The sequence below is a fragment of the Ornithodoros turicata genome, unplaced genomic scaffold (assembly GCF_037126465.1).
Source record: "Ornithodoros turicata isolate Travis unplaced genomic scaffold, ASM3712646v1 Chromosome23, whole genome shotgun sequence".
Classification (NCBI taxonomy): Eukaryota; Metazoa; Arthropoda; class Arachnida; order Ixodida; family Argasidae; genus Ornithodoros; species Ornithodoros turicata.
Window position 1 is genome coordinate 921,425 of NW_026999342.1, and position 19,412 is coordinate 940,836.

The 19,412-nt window shown below is 45.6% G+C and overlaps 1 protein-coding gene across 1 annotated transcript in view; it reads left to right on the forward strand.

Annotated features, from left to right (window-relative positions):
* The first annotated feature begins 14,723 nt into the window (after positions 1-14,723).
* LOC135373276 (protein O-mannosyl-transferase Tmtc3-like) overlaps positions 14,724-19,412 on the forward strand; it is a 479,430-nt gene continuing 474,741 nt past the window's right edge. Inside the window, exon 1 of the mRNA XM_064606504.1 lies at positions 14,724-15,133. The gene's annotated coding sequence lies outside the window, so the exon portion shown is untranslated. The remainder of the gene's footprint in view (positions 15,134-19,412) is intronic.

Consider the following 19,412-nt stretch of genomic DNA (forward strand, 5'->3'; position numbering starts at 1 on the left):
CTTCACCACGTTTCTTGTAGTTTCTTACCTGTAGAGAGAAATCCTTCCAAGGCAGTGGGCAGAGTGCTGCAATTTTGATATAGCTACAGAACTAGAATGTAATATGTAACTGGGCCCTTGTAAAATTTACATCAACCTGTTCTAATACAACAACCGGAAAGCCTGTTGCTACAACAGACAATACCGGTTATATCAACAGTCCCTGTAAAATTATTGAAACAGGCCTATGTAAATATTAACAGGACTCCTGGACTATTTTTTTTCAGCACTTTCCTGTTAAAACAACAGAGAAATTTTTCTCAGTGCAGAGGGCGCGGGCCGCCTTATACTCGCGAGGTCAACCATGCACAATGGGAATTATTTCGGGAGTCGGAGGCGAACGGCGTGATAAGGACGGCGAGCGTGGCAAGGACGGCGAGCGTGGCGCGATCTAGAATCGGGAAAATCGTGAATCGGAGTTGCTCCCCGACTGGTATGGCCTCTTAAGGCTCCTAGCAGAGCAATGCGATTTTGGAGAGATGGAAAATCGAATGTTGCGGGCAAGAATCATTCTAGGCACTAAAGACAAGGACCTGCAAAGGCAATTGATCAAGGATGACTCGAGTTATGATCGTGTGGTATCCGCTTGTCGAACGCACGAGAAGAGTAAAGAACAATGTGAACGAATCCAAGTAAAGGAAGCGTCACACCCGACATACGAACAAGATGTTCGCGCGTTGAAGAATCCTGATGCCGCTAAAGATGCCAATTCTGCAAGCAATGCGGTTATGAACGTCATGGAAACAGGACATGTCCAGCTAAGGGAAATACTTGTAAAAAGCGCGGAAAAAGAGATCATTTTGCGAGGGTCTGCTGGTCCAGCACCAGAAGGCTCTACAACGGCAGTCGGCAAGGTAATATTCGTGAGGGGAGACGAAGGCCCTTGAAAATCAAAGGTGTAGACTACGAAGAGATATCTTCCGAAAGCCAGGATGATGGTGACTATCACTTTAATACCCTTCGGGTAAATGCCGCAAGCCGAGACTCTTCTTTTTGGGCAGTCAAGATCAATTGCGAAGGAAAGAGGCAAGTTGCAAGAATAGATTCCGGGGCGGATTGCTGTGTCATTTCGTATGGTGACCTTAAGCGTCATAATCGCGAAAGGGAACCTTGCTCAGCAATACTTAATGGATTCTTCGGGGACAGTGTGCGAGCAATAGGAAAAGTGAAGCTTCGTCTCGACTACCAAGGCGCAAAGACAAAACCACTGTTCTTCGTAGTCAGGGAAGCAGTTCCATTTACGTTGAATGGATCAGCTTCCGAAGCGCTGGAACTAGTAAAGCGACTTTACGTAGTCGAGACCACCAACCGCGATTTGACAGGAGAGTTCAGCGATGTTTTCAAAGGTGTTGGCGCAATCAAATACTTCGTTTATTCGATGAAGATTCAGCCAGGTAGCACGGAGTCGTAAAGCCAGCAAGAGCACTACCGAAAGCATTAAAAAAGCAAATAAAGCAAGCGCTAGACAGGATGGTCCGCGACGGCATCATTGAGATAGTGACTCAACCAAGTGGCTGGGCCAGTCACATGGTAGTGGTTCAAAAAGGCGGTAAGATTCGTATCTGTTTGGACCCGGAAGAGCTAAACAAAGTGCTCTTGCGTGAGCATTACCCTATGTCGACCTTCGACGACGTAACGCACAAGCTGTGTGGTGCAAAATACTTTTCAAAGTTGAACGCCTCGCATGGGTTTTGGCAAGTTCTGCTTGACCATGACAGTTCTATGGTGTGCGTTATGAACACACCCTTTGGCCGTTACATATTCCTGCGGATGCCTTTCGGTATCAGCACCGCCCCAGATTTCAAAGAATAATGCACCAAACGTTTGAGCATCACAAGAACGCTATTGTCGTCATGGATGACATCTTAGTTTGGGGATCAGCAATGGCTGAGCACGACGAGAACCTCAGAAGTGTCCTGCCAACCTGCCGCAACGTCAATTTGAAATTCGTCTTCCGTCAAACAGAAGTACAGTATCTGGGTTTCACACTCACAGGCAATGGTCTCAAGCTGGTTCCGTCAAGAATTAACGACGTCGTCAGTTTTCCGGTCCCCGCTAGCAAAAAAGAACTGCAGATCTTCTTAGGAATGGTGATATTCGTGTCGAAATTTATTCCTAACATGTCCACCATTAGTGCGCCGTTGCGGAAGCTTCTAAAAAAAAGGATGCAGTTTGGGAATGGTCCGAAGATGAACAACGCAGCTTCGAGGAGCTCCGCCACTGCTTAACGAACACACCAGTGTTAGCATTTTACGACGTAACTAAACCTGTGGTTCTATCCGTCGATGCAAGCAGCGAAGGTGTAGGCGCAGTCATAAGCCAAGACGATCATCCGATAGCATACTCATCTAAGTCGCTCACAAGTTCCCAGTGCAACTACTCCTAAACTGAAAAAGAGATGCTAGCAATCGTCTTCGGTTGTAACAAGTTCCATGATGTCATTCTAAGTAAGCCGTAAGTCAAGGTGCTCACAGATCACAAGCCCCTGGAAACTATCTTTGCAAAACCATTGGTGCAGTGCCCACTTCGGCTACAAAGAATGCGGTTATTTCTTCAAAAATACGACACTGTTGTCAAGTATCAACCGGGAAAAGTCATCCCGATCGCCGATGCTTTGTCACGCTTCCCCAGCATTGGAAGAGGAGCCCTATGTTATCAGCGCCCTAAAGCACATCTCTGTAGGCGATGAACGCCTGCAGCAGGTGAAGGTGGCGACAGATAACGGTGAAAGTTTTGTCACGCTTCGCACGTTTGCAGCGACGAACCGGCTAGCCGATAAGGGCTAAACGCATGGAGCGTTTTTCCGACGTTTTCAGGACGCGCGCGCGCTCGGCGTGCGTGTGACCTCGTAAAAACTAATTTTTCAACGCGCGCGGAGGGCGTACGCCGGAATCTGTCGACTACAGATATTCGCGCGCGTCTAGGCGCATTTTCCGAGAAGTAGACAGAACCATGGCCGTCGTGCGGCAGACAAGGTGGTGTATGAGCAGCTCGCATAAATTTGTGGGACATTATCCGTCACACTAAATTTACGTGAACATTTTAATGGTATCTAGAATGAAGGAACGCAGGAACAACAGGAAAGAAGAGCCTCGGCACGTTCTAACAGATATTTGTGGTCGACGAATATAGCAACAGTGGCGGGCGTCACTCGCTCCGTACGCGTCCCATGCGTTCCGGGTGGTCGCCTCGCTGGCGTTTCTTCGCCAGGTGTCCAAGGCCATGGCGTACGCGCGACGTTTTGACGCTGAGAAAATGTCCAATGCGTTTCGCCCTATAAGCGGGACGTTCCAGAAGCACTCGGGGACTACTGGGCGTATAGGGACGAGATACATACCGAAGGCGGCATTCTACTGCACAGCAATCGTCTCATCATTCCACCGTCCATGCGGAAAGAGGTACTGGAATCTTTGCATGTCCCTCATACAGGAATCGAGAAAATGTTGCGCAGGGCCCGAGAGGTATTTTACTGGCCGCACATGTACTTGGATGTCAACCACCACGTTAAAGGCTGTCCAGAGTGCCAGCGTGACATGCCACGAAACCCCAAGCAACCAATGCTTAGTCATGAATCTCCTAACTACCCGTGGCAAGTTGTCAGCGTTGATCTTTTCTATCATAACGGTACTGAGTATGTGGTGGTATTCGTTCTTCTACGAGCTCCGTCCATTGCGTCACACAACTAGCTGCAAAGGACTTGATTTACGTATGCAGTGATGTTTTTGTAACTCATGGACTACCGATGGTGCTCAAAAGTGATAACGGATCTCCCTTCTCCAGCGCGGAATTCTTTCTTCGCAGCGTTCTGATGAAGCACATCACATCGAATCGCATGTATCCCCGTGGGAACGGACTTGCGGAAAGAGCGGTACCAGAAGCAAAGAGGCTGCTCCAGAAACACGCGTACGGGACGCCACGCTACTTTGCCGCATTGTTAGAGTGGAGGAACCAACCACGTGATCCCATTCTGAGGTCTCCAGCCGAGCGGCTCATGGGGCGACACACTCGAACGATGGTACCTGCCCACCAGTCCACCCTGTTGCCAAGGGCCACTCCAGTAAAAAGAGTAACAGAACGCCTTCGGTAGCTTCACCGCTGCTAGTCAGTATTCTACAACAGGACATCACGTCCACAGCGTGAACTACAGCCCGGAGAAGCGGTGAGGCTCTACACCAGCCACGACAAGATCCGGGCTCCAGCAGTTCTGCTCGGTAAAGCAGCAACACCACGTTCCTACTTCGTGTAAACTGGAAGAGAACCAGCTACTTCGACGCAACAGAGAAGCACTGCGACCAGAAACCCATCAGCCGGAAGGGCCTACACCACGTGAGCCTGTCCTGGGCTCCGAAGAAGCCAACGGCAACGACGCGAACCTTCTCGTTAACCAGCACCTGAGTTTTAGGTCATAAATCGATAAAGTGTAATTTCAAATGTTTCTATTGTATCACTAACGTAAACCTTGTTTTGGTTATGAGTTGACAACTCGGAAAAAGAGAGATGTAACATAAAGTATCTAAGATGTTCCTTTGTTATCCGAAGCCAGCGATAAGATATCGCCTCGTGCGATCTAATTCGCCCCACCTCCTGTTGTACCTTACTTAAGATATGACGCACAAATAAACGTATTCAGTTTGGTTCCAATCGGCTGGGTGTAAGCTTCAATGCTACTGCCAACATCGTCTACAACGTTGAAAACTATTTATGAAGAGTATTCAAATACCCCTTTTAACAAAGTATTTTTTATTTATATTTAAATACCCATCCCTGAATGCTGTTTATCTTACTAGGCTTCCTTTAAAGGTCAGGTCCAGAGGAAGCTCACTGCCACAGATTACAACAAAAACAAGCAGGCACAAAGGTTGGTGCCTACTGAATGTACTTCCAAAATAGTTTGGCCGAATACCCTGTATTTGCTGCCAAATCTGATGCAGAGTGAGAGAATTGTGAGAATGCATTGCTTCTCGCAGTACGAGCAGGTACGCTAATAACAAGTATGTTTCGTAGCAAGTTCCCAGTTGATTTTGTGTGTGATTGGCCGGTACGAGACCAATGGTTGAGTGCTCTGAACGTATCAAGGCAACTGTCGTGTGTGCTCGAAGCATTTTGCATCAGAATGTTACGAGGTCGTTCACCTGACGGCCGATATGGACAGAAAAAGTCGCTGAAAAGGGATCCGGCACCTGCCTCGTTCGACGGCAACGAAGAGTATAGCACTAAAGGAACGAAGTTGCAGGTGAGTGTCCGCACGAACTTGCACTATTGCTTGCGCACAATGTGAACATGTGAACCACAAATATGTAGCTGCTAAGCCCTATAGTCCGCAGTTTTATGTAAAACTACGCAGTTCCTCAGAGAAGCTGGTTGCGAAATTACATGAGGTTGGAGAAGTCTGAGCTTGGGCACAGGGAAGACAAAACAGTCACGGCAGCTGAAGTCAGCAATAACAGTGTTTTGAGACCCTCTGTGTCTGTCTGTACCTCTGTGTGATCACACTCAGCCTTTTCCCAACCATGGAACTACCCCATATAGCCCCCCCACGGTAGCATATTAGAGAGTTTTAGTGTGCCTCATGCAATCGCCTTTGCGTATGTAAGGGATAGCGTTGGTTGTTCTGCGCACGCGCAAACCATAAAGAGAGCTTCGCGTAGTGCGCAGAACCACCACGCTATCCGTTACGTACGCAAAGGCGATAGCGTACGATGCACTAAAACTCACTATTGTTCTTCCTCTTTAAAAGCCAGGCTGTGTCTGTGAGTGCTATGTATTGAAGTTGTAATGTAAAGTTATTACGTGCCACAAATTCCATTATGTCCTTCTATACTAATGAAGTTGACTGCAGCAACCGCAGACCTTCAAAAGGTGTTCGAGTACCTTGACCAGCAAGGGATGACGGTCAGCATGCTCATCACAGATTGGCACAAATAAGTGAAATCATGGGAGAGACAAATCTGTCTGTGAGTCATCGTTTTGACACATGGCAGTTTGCAAGAGGGCCACATTTCCTTTGTAGCACATCGTCATAACACATGTATGCTGTCCATGCAGCCTGTGTACACTGGTTGACAACATATTTCCTATTAGAAGGGGTAGAGTTGGGGGCAAGCTATGCTGTTAACATTGTTGATCACATTTTGTAGCTTAAATATGTAGATGTTTTTTTGCACATTTCCTAGCAATATTAGCGTTAACAGGTATAACTATAATTTCTGCTTCTGCTTGCTCAGGCCCCAGTGGAAAGGTTCATACAGCAGCGCTGGTAAAGCAACGTCTGGTGCTAAGATAATGGTGCAACAGTATCGTGAACATGCACATGTGTGCTTCACATATTCACGAGCATCAACGTCTTCATGGAAGATGTGCACATCAAGACACTGGGAAGCAGCTTTGGCCCCATGAAGGGGATTTGCAGTATTTCAAGCTAGCAGCGATTACTAAGCAATTGTCCTACATTCCTCACATACAGGAACTGGAACGTTCGAAGTGTTGTATGGGATAGTGGATGTACCTCCCCTTCTGAAAGACATCCTGCCATTGTGTGCACTAAAAGTTGTATTGCCTCAGTGCTGTTTTTCGGTCGTGTATCTAAGATATCACAGCACCACTTCCACCTTATCTGTGTGCCACATATTGTATCTACATATGAAGAATGAGTGCAAGAGAACTACTGAAACAGAGAGTTGCATTGCCCCTTTACTGCACAAGCCGGTTCTGTTTGTTTTAGGAACTCTGATAATGCTAATTTTCATGCCAGGGTATGTCCAGGATCTTAATGAAACTCTGCTCGATCTCTTTTGACGGTGGCTGTTCATGAGCCCCCGAACAGAAGAAAGAGACTACACACCCAGGCGGAAATTTGAACTGGAATCCCAAGTAGATCCACTTGAGTACCAGAGTGGTTTGAAGTAGACTGAACTGGTCCCAGTTCAGCCACTAAGCATGCTTCGTGGTTCCCAACGGGTTCCCTTCCAGCTCCACTTGAATGGAATGTGTATACCGTGAAGGAATGGAGTGGTTCCATTTTGCCAGCAAGTAGACTTGACAAGGTCCACTTTAGTCCGATATGGTTACATTTTGGTGATAAAGCGAAAATTAGAGTGGGTTAGACGGGTCCACTTGGGGTCTGACATAGCAAGCACTGATGCCACTTGGAGAAAGTGGGAGCACCGCTGTCTGGTGGCATCGCCATCGCTAGCGATAGCAGCAAAGGAGATCAATCCGATCCAACCCCTGTCGTTGAGCGTTGAACCGCTGTGGCGGTTATGGCGTGAACCGAAATGCTGCATCGAATTTTATGGACTACTGAATCCGACGACAAGTAACGACAAGGTAAGGCGACTACTTTCGTTGTTGAGGGGGGGGGGGGATATGTTTATTAAGAAAAAGAAAGGAAAGGTTGTTGTTGAGGCAATCAACATGCATTTTGTAGGTCTGTTAAGGCCATTTCATTCGAGCTTGAAACTGAGTAGAACGTTGTTCTGTTGTGGTAATGACAAGATCGCTGGTCCTCAAAGACTACACAATCCCAGGCGCATATTAAAACGAATATGTTGCGATATAAACCTGGTGAAAATGGGAATAAGGCACAGCACGCGCGCTTGACTATCGACAGTTTAACGATGTGAACAGTCACTTTCGATCACCGATAAGGAGTGCAGGTTTTTACTGGACGGGTGTCCCTCATTCCTACTTCGTGGCTTTTCACCGCTGGTTTATATCGCTAATACCATGTACCAACTCCATACCATTCTGTAATATAATAATCTGAAATGTCCCTGGTGATGTAATAATCAATCAGTGTAATTTTATAGTGGGGTGAGATGAATGAACGCCTTTTGCATAAACCTTACTATGCATTCAGTTCTGAAATAAATTTTATCTTACTGCCCTTATTACCTCCACAGGTACTGTTTGCTGGCCTGAACAAGAAAGGAATTGCCGGAAGGAAGGCAGACGTCTCAAGAGCAGTTAACCAGATGTGAAAGCTTTATTATTGGATGTACCAAGTTTGTTAAACAGTGTAATGTTTCAAGTTTTCTTGCAAGGTACATCCTTGTTTCCTCGGGCAAACTAAGTCATAAGCTCCTCCTCTGGGTGGCAACGAATAAAAGCGTACCGTGTTGACATGCAATGCCCAGTACTCAGGGCATGTGAAAATTTTGTCCAGAGCTTGTTGACCCTAAACTTACATTTCAAACTTTACTACAGCTGAAGTGACTTAAAGGAAGACTTCGCAAGGATTCGAAAAAAAATTAGGTGAGCCTCATAGCGAGCACGAACCACCCCCTCAATACAGAATACAACATTTGCATTCATTTTGCACGAGTAACTGTATCGTAGATGATGACAATTCCAAAGCGAAATGCGAAGAGCAGAAAACGGAGCTCTATACTACGGCGGTTCATCTGGATGAGGATACCGTGACGTCACCCAGCATTGTTGTCTGCTTCGAAACCTACATTCTCCCTTGCCGGATGATGTCAGCACTGTGTTTGTTTTCACTGTCCTCTCACTTCACAGAGGTGAAGTGCTCGCTTCATAAGAAATTCGTTTGAATAAAACCTGCACAGTTTTGGAATGAGATATTTCGTACACATGTTCCCGACATCCGAAACGTTACGCATATACGATAACCTTTGTGGCGATTCTGTAGCGGAGTCCCACTTGAAGAATACATGTCTATGCAACAAATATGCATGTGCACACAGCAATTGATACACTTCCTTGAAAGGTACTCTTTATTGATACTCTTTCCTTGAAAGATTTGTGGTGATATGGCATGTTAAAAGGCTATGGCATTTTGATAGACATTTTCCATGGCTTCATGCACATGTGTGTATTGTATGTAAAAGATCATAAGTTGCAATGTTCCAAGCTACCGACTAAGGTCATGTTCAACTTAAGAAGTAAAATAAATCTAGTCCGTCAGCTCCCCAAATATTAGTGCGCCATAGATAGGATGGCTGGGCACAGTGAGGTCATGCTCCCTGCTTGCGCCAGATAATGTAATCCATCTTACTCACTCTGTTTCTGTATTGACTGTTAAGACTGGCAATATGACACTACGCTGCGGCAGGAAGTGCACTTCCCTATACTGATGGCTCATGGTGGTGCTGCAGTATTTCTCGTGGCACACTATAGCTTCTCATTATCTCCAACAGTATATGTAGTTGGCAGGCTAGATTCCTTTTCCTTCTTGTGTTGAACACGATTGTAGAGTGTTTTTCTACGTGTCATTCTTGGCTGGATTAAGCCCTTGAATGCATGTACCCGTCGGGCTCTGACATCAGAGCTCCGGTCACTGCTATTGGTAGCCTGTAAGCGTGTGACTTCTCTCACGCTTCCTCACTGACAGAAACGCTTACTGTGACTCATTTGCACTGGAACCTGTCTGAATCGCGAACTGTCAGGTACATTTTTTCATACCATGATAGCTCTGCCCGTTGGCTCTTGTGTGAACTATACCGCCTTTTAAATTACGTTGTAGCAGTGAATATCGAAATTTCACGAGCTTCGATATTCTTGATGCTAGTTTTCTGTGTGTCTATTACTCCCTTTGCTGTAGAACTTGGAATACTTGATGAAATCAGTGCAAATAAGTGCATTTGACATTTTTTCGTGACAGATTGAAATGAATTGTTGCAGCTCATTTAGTATCTGTTTCTGTTTTTGTACTTCAGTGCTGTTTTACATTGCTTCAAAATCAGCTGAGAGTGCAAAAATCGCAAATAAAAGTGATACGCTGTTAAATAGGCATCTGTGGCTGACTATAAGTGGGCTACAGAGATGTAACCACTTGCAAGTGCTTCTCCAAAGTGGGAAAGGTTTCATAAACCACATGCAAGTGGTTTTCCCTAAAGTGGGTATTCCCAAAGTGGTTCTCCAAAGTGGGAAAAGTTTCATAAACCACATGCAAGTGGTTCCACTTACAAAAAATTTCCGCCTGGGCGTGCTCACCGCAAGTGTTACAGTAAATGAGTCACTACAACGCTGACAACTCTGCAAGGCATTAAATGCAAGTGAAAAACATAAGGGTTTCAGTGAACGTGTACAAGCAGTCTCACACCTAGGATTTTTAGTTTTTGGCATCTCATTCCCCATTAATCGGTGGTTTCTGTAGAAGCGCAGGGGATGCGGAAACAAACACAAGATTTCCGTGAACACAGTAAATGGTACTCCAGGTTCCTTAGTCATTTGAACAACATGAAGTGTCAGGGAAAAATTAAAGGGATTGGAACGCTTTCATAGATGTGGTTTATTACATCATGGGTGCGTCATGCATTGCCCTCCATAATACTCCATAGGTTCCTCAGATGTGCCTGAGGGATCGCCGGTGTTCTCCATGGACGAGTTCTTTTCGGGTCACCAGATTGTAGCGGCTAAGCTGAAGAAGTGCTCACTATGACGGCTGAATCGGAACTGAAGTTTATTCGGCGGGCATTATTATTCGTGGAAACGCGCCACGAGAAGGCGTGGCGCCAACTTTGTCAAGCGGGGTGCCACATGTCCACATATGTACGCCCACACACCCATGGTTATAATATCTGAAGAGTATCTTAGCGCTAACACGCAATCACAAAGAGGCACACATTACGAAGCTTTGCAGATCGAACGCGCTCTACGAAAACGCAAGTTGGAAGCCGTCACGTTCAAGATCAGCAACGTGTACCAGCCACTGTAAGGAATCGGGTGCTTGGCGTATCATATTGGCAGGAACTGTTATCGTAGAGGCCTTCCGATCTTCTATATCTCTTCTAACCACTAATCTCTATGTATAAAGGCTGGATCTCGTGTAGGAGAGGGGCTCGTGCGAGAGAGGTGCGAATTTCGGCTAGGTTATTTGATCTGTGCTACACTCGGAGTACTTGTGCTCCACCGGTCTGGCGACGGCTCTTTGAAAGCCCCATCATCATCCCTTCATCCTCCCCCAACGCGAAATAGGGCAGTGTACCGCCTCAGTGGCGGTGAATCGCCCACCCCATCACCATCCAATGTATGTGTGTGTGTGTGTGCTACACTCTAAAAACTGAACTTCACCGCATAGCACGCTGTGCTTCAACCATTGCGAAGAATGATAGGGTTATCGCTTCTGATTCGAAGAGAGAGGGGCCCTTTGTGGCAATTTTCATGTATCCCATTTGCCACAAAAAGGCGTACACCTCTCTCGCTCCACGAATCAAAAGCGATAACCCTATATCATTCGCGGCAATAGTTGGCGCACAGCGTGCTCTGCGGTGAAGTTCTGTTTTTAGAGTGTATGGTGTGTCTCTTGATCCTTTCTACCAGTCATAAGGATGTCAGTTTTCGACGTGCCTGTCCTGAGATTTTGAGTTGGAAAGAATGAAAGACTTAGATGGCGAGAACCTTAGCAACTGTTATAAGTGACGCTGCCTGCACGTGCTGCTGTGTAATATGACGCTTATAAGTAAGCTGCAACACCACCACCATATGATGTTTTGAAATAATAATAATTTTAAAAAACACGGCAGGCCATTTTGCGAATCGCTTTTCTCTGTGATGCAGTCGATGCTGCATGTAGGTGTGCTGTCAATGTGGTAGTCGGTGTCCAGAGTGAGTGCACTCATAGGGGAAATGCACAAGTCGTGAACTTGGGTCTGCATTGCGTGTCTTCCCTCGTTGCAAGCGTTGCGTGCCTGTCATTTGAACTCCTAATTAATAAACCATCTGTTTACTATGAAACGCAGAGTAACATCAACATATCGTTTGTTTTTGAATAATGCGCCTGTTCATTACCGCATTGTGAATTAGTTTGGTTTGATTCAGGTTCCGCGTTGTTCGTTTTCAATGGCTTATCTTTATGGCGAATTTCGCAGGTGCTTTCGAAAGGAACTCGCGATAGGATCTCATGGAGGGAGCCAAGTTTATTCTTAATAGAAGGCATTCCTTGCAGATCCCTTGTACGTCACTATATAATTTTCTATGTGTACATCAGTAGTATGTTGCAGTCGTATGTTGTATGGACTGCCCGGACTACCAGCGGGAGCGTGCGATATTGCAGCACGAACTGCATGCGATCGATCATCGCCCCTTTACCATAGGCAAGGTGCTGGGCCCATGGTCCAGTCCAGCTCATACACGCCAAGGTCTGCGTCACCTCTGGGACTTCTTGTCATCAACAGGCCTCTCCACCCTGCTTTGATTACCGGACCCCTTATCATAATCATCATCATCTCTCATCACGTACAAGTGGCACTGGGGCAGCGCCCAGCCTGCTGGCCGGCATCAGCCCCATCTCATCATCGTACCTCTATTTGTGTGTGTGTGTGTGTGTGTGTTGCAGTCGGTGCCAACACAGCCAGTGCTGTACGTGCCGCCGTTACAAATAACCCCGTTACAGTAGTCGATACTTTTTCGGTATCGGAGTGCATATCGCGATATTTTTTTTAAAAATCGGTATCGGAAAAATATTTCCGTTACAAATTTATGGTAACGCGATCTCTGTATCGTTACCGATACCGATACTTTAGTGTCCCACGCTTTCTTCGCTGATCATATCTGTCACTCTCATTCATTGTCAATGGTCCGCCTAGTCCTCGACAAGAAGCCTTTGGACACGCGTACGCGCTCCGTAACGGGAATTATACCAAACACATGTTCGCCGTTTTTCATAGAAACTGGAAGGAATAACCACGCAGTGTTCAACAAAGGGGTTGAAGTCAACGAACAGAGGTCAAGCTTTTGTCAGTGCGCTCTGGATTCCATTACTAAGCTGTCGTGTGGCACTGAGTCACGCTCACATATACTATGGTATTGTTAACTTCGAATAGGATTCCTTGGTCATTGGTCTCCACGGTATGTGTGGGCCTGACACTAACGTAATTTTCACATTGACCTCTGTGAGTTGCCGGGGAGGCTACGGCCTGAGGTAACATCTCATTACGGCCAAAGTCTCATTACGGCCAACGTCTCATTAGGGACGAAAGTCTCATTATGGCCGGAAATCCTTTAATCCCTAAGTGTCTCATTACGGCCGAAGTCTCAATACGGCCGAAGCTAGTCTCATTTCGGCCGAAGATGTTTCATCACGGCCAAAAAGAAAAAAGAAGCGTCCACCATATTAGCAATGGCTGTGTTGTATGCTTCACAAAGTATCTCCGAGGCGGATGTGCCCTCACGGCTTGTGTCAGACACAATGGTTCATGCACACAATACTGCGACGGTGTTTCATGCATCCCTCGTGAAAAATGTTTTTATTCCCATACGATATTTGTATCTGTTATGCCATTTTCTCTCGGTATTGGAGCAACATCCTACTCATTGGTTCTGTGAGTGTGTGAACGAGTGTTAACTTTTTGCTGAAGTAACGAGTATCGGTATCTCGATACCATATTTCAGTAACGCGTACAACGCTGCAACACACAGAGAGCACGCACAGAGAGTCAGCTGTCCGACCCGTAGCATACATTCGAATACGACCATTCGCGTGTACGAGAACGTTCCAAGTGCAGAATATTTGTTATCAGTTCGCTTGCTCATAATAAACGAGACTGTGAAGGATCACTGAGTCTGTACACAAACAAACGGACGGGACAAGACGTAATGCCTGCTACATCACATTTCGAAAATCAGCCAGACCCAACTTCTCTCGCGCTTATAGCCTCAGAGTCGAAAACTGGGGTCATCACGCTGAATCGTCAGTTTCGGAGTGTATGTGCCAACTAGAATTTCCAATTACTGCTGTCTCAGCGTGTGTATGTATGTGATGCGCAAATACAGCTGATGGGAGAGCACTTTCCAGTCACTTTCTGAGATCTCCTGATAGGCTTAAACGAAAGCAAGCGCCTCGTCTACTGTACAGCTGTGAGACCGACAACGGCAAGCTGCTTCCACCACCACTGTACAGAGGCTCAACTCTTCATTCTTCGTGAAATCCCTCTAAGTGTAGATTCTATCAGCAAAATACTGCGGACGTCTTTCGAGTACATACGTTCTTGTAATAGTCAGACATAATCATACGAAAAATTGTAGTGTAACTGTCATTATTTGTGTAGCAGTGCCGTTGTGTGTGTGCCCGTGCTGCTTAATAAATTTCTCCATTACGAAAATGTAAATAATTAAAAAATAAAAGTGAATAAACGTAACAACTAGACAGCGATGTAACAACTAGAAAATAAACCCAGTAGTAGGTGAGGCAATGAAACGCAGAAGGACGAAAACAACACTTATGGGCCTCATAACGCCCACTTTTGATTAAAGAACGGCACCTCATAAGACTGTATCAGCAGTAGGATTTGAACCTACATCCTCCGATATCCGGTCAAATATGCTACCAGGAACATCTTCCTAGCTACTCTCTCATGAACACACCAAGCACCCCCATCCATCCATGATGAGGAACACACATCCTCTCTTGCACTGGTGCTGGTCACACGCATATACACGAACAAAGGAATTTGTGCGTTCCAGACAAAACACAATCTGCAGAGACGAGTACGCAATGAACACGACAACAGAAATCCGGCTTATAGCCAAAGGAGTCGTTGCGCCGTCCCCACACTTTGAAATCTTTTCCCACTCTGCTCTTCTCCCCAATTTTTTTCGTCGTGTTTTCCCTCGTTTTTTTTTTGTTCCGGTTAGTTCCTACGCCGTCCACAAGGCGCGCTAGCTCCGACGACAGGGAGTGCGCATGTCTGGCACGCGAACTGCCACCCTCCTCACTGGTCTGGCAGTGGGAAATTGGAAGCGGTATAATCCGGGCATAGTGTTTGGCAGTCTGGTGAAAGTGTTTTCTTCTCCTGCGCCGCATTCTTGATCCGGACGATCGCCCGTTGACGGGGCCAAGCATTTCGCTTTCGCCTGAAAGTATTTCGCCAAGGCTGATCTCGCGGTCCATTGGAGTTGGAGGAGCAATCTGTCTGAAAGAGGTGGCAGAGTTGTGCTGCCTATTTGTGCAGCTGTGGACGGAAAAGTGATGCAGTCGTCTGCTCTGCGGATGACCAGAGAGTAGCGCGTGTTCGTTCATCGCATGCTGTACAGCTCGTGATACGGTGTACAGTGCCTGTCATCCGTCTGTGGGATAAGCAACACCAAGTACAGGGCTGACGTTCCTGTGGGCCGAAGTGTCATCGGAGTACAGGTCAGTTGGACTATGTTGGTCCAAGTTGAATTTGAATACTGCATTTTCTTGTTTTATTTACTTGCAGTGCTCAATAGTGTCAGTAAATGATGGGTTCACGACTTAGTTGAGCCGTGACCGGGCCCCTACCGGGTGAACTCATATTGATGTTACCCTTAAAAATCAATGTTGAGGAGCTTGTAATGTACGCTACTTCTGTCACTTGTTGTACGACCAGTTCTTTCTCATAGTATACTGAATTAACGAAAAGAAATTGTAACTTTGGGAAGATGAAACCATAAATCAAAGTGCAGGCGATGAAATAACAAAAACAGTGAGCGATATTCCTTCAAATGTTGTACATAGAGGCGCTTTTCTTGCACCTCTTCCCTAATTACCCGTCGGTTTCTGTTTCATCGCAGTGATGAAATCACACTTGGACATTACCTCTGTTTGCCTTTTTCTCCCACGCCGGTGTCAGATAGCGTTGTTCCGAGAGTATCAATGGTGTTCTCGGGATCGTGAAAACCACATTTTTACTCTGCCTCAAATGGATTTAAGAGAGTACCATGTAAAATGTCACATATTGCGATTGTTTCTTTCCCTCCGTCAAAGGGCGTGGCATACTGTAGGAACGACACTCTGCGATAGCGTAGAACGCGGTGATAACTTATGTTCATTCCTGGGTCTCCGCTTCTGCTGAGGTCTACAGAGCGTGCGAATAATTGACTCCGTTTTCTTTTCCTTTTTTTTTTCTTTTTTTTTGACTCGGGTAACGTACGAGAGAATTTCTTTATAAATTATTTGATTTCGGCAAGCAATCTCGTTTGAAAGCGGACGCAGAAGGCTCTCCGGCAACCGAATGCGGTCTGTGTGCTACAACCTTATGTCGGGGTAGCTATTTTCGAACTGAATTGAACCGATTGTTCTCAACGAAGCTGCTACGTGCTATACCGTAACCCATTAGCCAAGATATTCTTCATCGTCCAGCAATCCCAGTAAGCCGAGCTACTCCTTACAGAGTGTAGGAGAAACAAAAACAAACCATACCATTGCGTCGTTTCCTTTTACCTTGAAGTCCCTTTCTGGCCGCGTTTTCCATAAACATCATGTCACGTGACTTGTGCCGAATAACGTCTTCTGCTCTACAGCGATGACTGACAGCGATAACATTCTCGCATTCATTTTCCAAGGAAAACGTCACATGTGTAGGCATCTGTAGCAGTTGTTTCTCAAGCAAATACAGCCACAAAGGAATACGTCCTTGCGACTTTTCTAACAACGTGGGATACGGATCGATGTTTAGTATATTTCTTACGGATAACATTTGAAACAAATGTGGTAGTTACAAGTTTTTAATTCTCACTTTGCGTTGGTCCTGGACTGCGGTAAGGTGAAAGCCTGCTCGAATATTTAATTTGACTCTACAGCGAATTATTCGTGGTTGATGAATATCTCTGCTGTGGTTTAATGTCATAAATTATCAGAATGCTCGCATAACCGTTCAAGTTTCATATTTACAGTGAACCCTAATATGACAATGGTCGTTGCCGAAAATTTTGGTCATAACGCGCAATTGTCATATTAACGGGTTGGGGGGGAATTCGCAGAGGTTTCACTGCATTGTTCCCCAGGAGTATGGACGTACAGCGCGTATGTCAGATTATCGGGGATCATATTAACGAGGGTTCACTGTATATGCATCTCTGTGGTTTCGTTGTAATTTAATAGCTCACAATCTGGCCCCAGCAACTACCTCGGGTTATACATAAAAGACCACACGAAAAACTTCCAGGAGACGCCAACCGGTTGCACAGGGAATTATGGAGATGCGCTGCTAGGCACTCCGTGTTTCGGCGTAATATATCTTGCGCGTGATTTCGTGAGCGCATGTGTGATGCAGAAGAGAAACGTTTTGTGTGAAGAGAAGGAGTGACATAAAAAAAAAGAAGATGAAGAGGAAAAAGGAAGCGCGATATATCCCACGATATACGAAACCATTCGTTCTAAAAATGTAATAAACTTATTACCGATGTACTACGTACTTTAGTGCCGGAGTACTATAAAGCCGAAGTGACAGATGAACCCTCATCAGAGTAGAACGATGTGTGTCGTGATCGTAATTGTTAACCACCAATAACTTATGTAATAATAATTTATATTTTGCTCGTTGTATACCAGGGGCGACTCGAAGCCCGCACGTGCTCTGGGTTTGTCCTCGTCGTCTTCTTTTTTTTTTTTTCTAGTTAGTTTTCTGGACATCCTTCCAGATCCGTGGCCTTCCTTTCCACACAGGGCATATTCACAGCAGGAGTTTGGAATAAGATGATTACGTTATTGTGACACTCTGATACAACGATTGCGCTAATAACCTAAGCTCACCTGCCATTTTCCACTTTACTGCAACCTAGTGTTCACGTGCATCTTACAATTTTATCTCGAAAAAGATGGCGTCTTCACCATTCAGGAGATAAATCTTCAATATTTTCAATTTTACCGGGAATGGGATCCGACATCCCCGAAGGACACGCCGTGCACGTATGGCAGACACGAGCCGTGCCGCTCCACGAGCGCTAATGCATTTCGATCTTTTCCCCCTCTTGTCTGGAAATTCATCAAATCCCCCCCTGCTGTTCATTCAAAACGGGGAGCTTCCTGATTCTCTCTCTGGCCATCTTCATCTTCGGGCTTTAAACAGATCGTCTACGTTATTGCGTGGCTGGTGGGAACCATCTGTAATGAGCTCGCTGCACGAATGGTATGGTTTATAAATTACGAGGAGCCGCAGCAGGTTCCGTCGAATTAGAAATGGAACTTCCAGAAAACATGTAATGCAAGAAAGTCGTAGAAGTACAGTGGAACAGTAATAATAGTGGGAAGGAGGACAGGATCCCAACAATAACGGATGGACATAGTACAAGTTCCGGTTTTCAGCATTTATTCTTACGCAAATTCGCGTGTGTTGAACGGCGTCTACTTGGTGCAGGGAAATCGCATTATATTTCGGCAGTAATATATTTACACTAAAATAAATGCCCCAATGGGAGTGGTCCGCCTTTCTAGGTGAACAGCAGATCGCAGCCAACCAAAAATCACGTAATTCGATTACAGTGCGAATATGCCAAATCCCAAGTCAAATCGTTCAACTCGTTGTTGTACGTACATATTTTCCACATTCCCACAAATCATCATTATATTGTCCGGCATAGCAGATACTTGAATACGTTTTACATACTCCACCACAATACCATGTCGAAGGTAGTGGTATATACGCAAGCTTTCTGCTCTCTGGAACATGTGTATCAAATATTTTTATCCAAAACGTCGTAAGATTTATTCAATTCAATTTGTCACATAACACGCATCGCCTCTGTGCTGCAACACATTCCTGTATGCAACGACACCGAACCAAACATTGCCAAAACATATTCGTCTTTCTTTCTTTCTTTCTTTTTGCATTCGTTTATCCCGAATCGCAAACACAGAGGGTGCTGCAAAAAAACCGAGAGGGTCATTCATTACATTATGGTGGGCACGACGTTCACCGAATTTCATTCGGACCAAGTCGGCCAAATCCTCTTGAGCATTAGGTTGAAGAGCCTGAACTCCCCCGCATATATCCTCGTGTCCTGCAGAATGAAATGGCTCTAAAATCTCGAATAAATTATGGGAACTCGCGATTTTCTAAATTATGTTGCATCCAAGTGACGTCATATGTCTAAATGTTATCCCTTGCGCAAATACCAACTCTACTTATCTTCTCCAGTCCAGGACTCCTAGTGTCGAGCGATCGTCTGCGGCTTAACGTTCCTCCACAAGATAAGAGTCGGTCCAATTACAGGATTTGCGCCGCTTCGGAAGAGCGGTACACCTACGGATATCCTACAGACTCCTCACTTCTAGACATCAATCAGTGAGACTCTGCTGGAAAAGCCTTTTCACGAGGGCGGGATCTCGTCAACTGGCCAAATCCGCAAAGATTCCCCCGCATTATGCTCTGGTGCGTTTCCTTAAAAGGACTGTCCCATCCGTTCCGGTGCATTCCGAATCTGTAGTGGCGTTTTACTCGTCCTTCATCACCGACAATAAAGCCGAAAATCCGACGGGAATTAGAGAAGTTGTTCTCTACACTTTCAAGTAATTAATGCATTGTTTAGAGTATTCCGAAATTCCCTCTCTGGAAATCGGAGAAAACTCATACTAAAAGAACTCACACCACCCTGAGCTCATCCCGGGACATTTCATACTACACTCAACTCATACCAGGACAGCTCATACCACACTTAAATTCTTTCCTTGT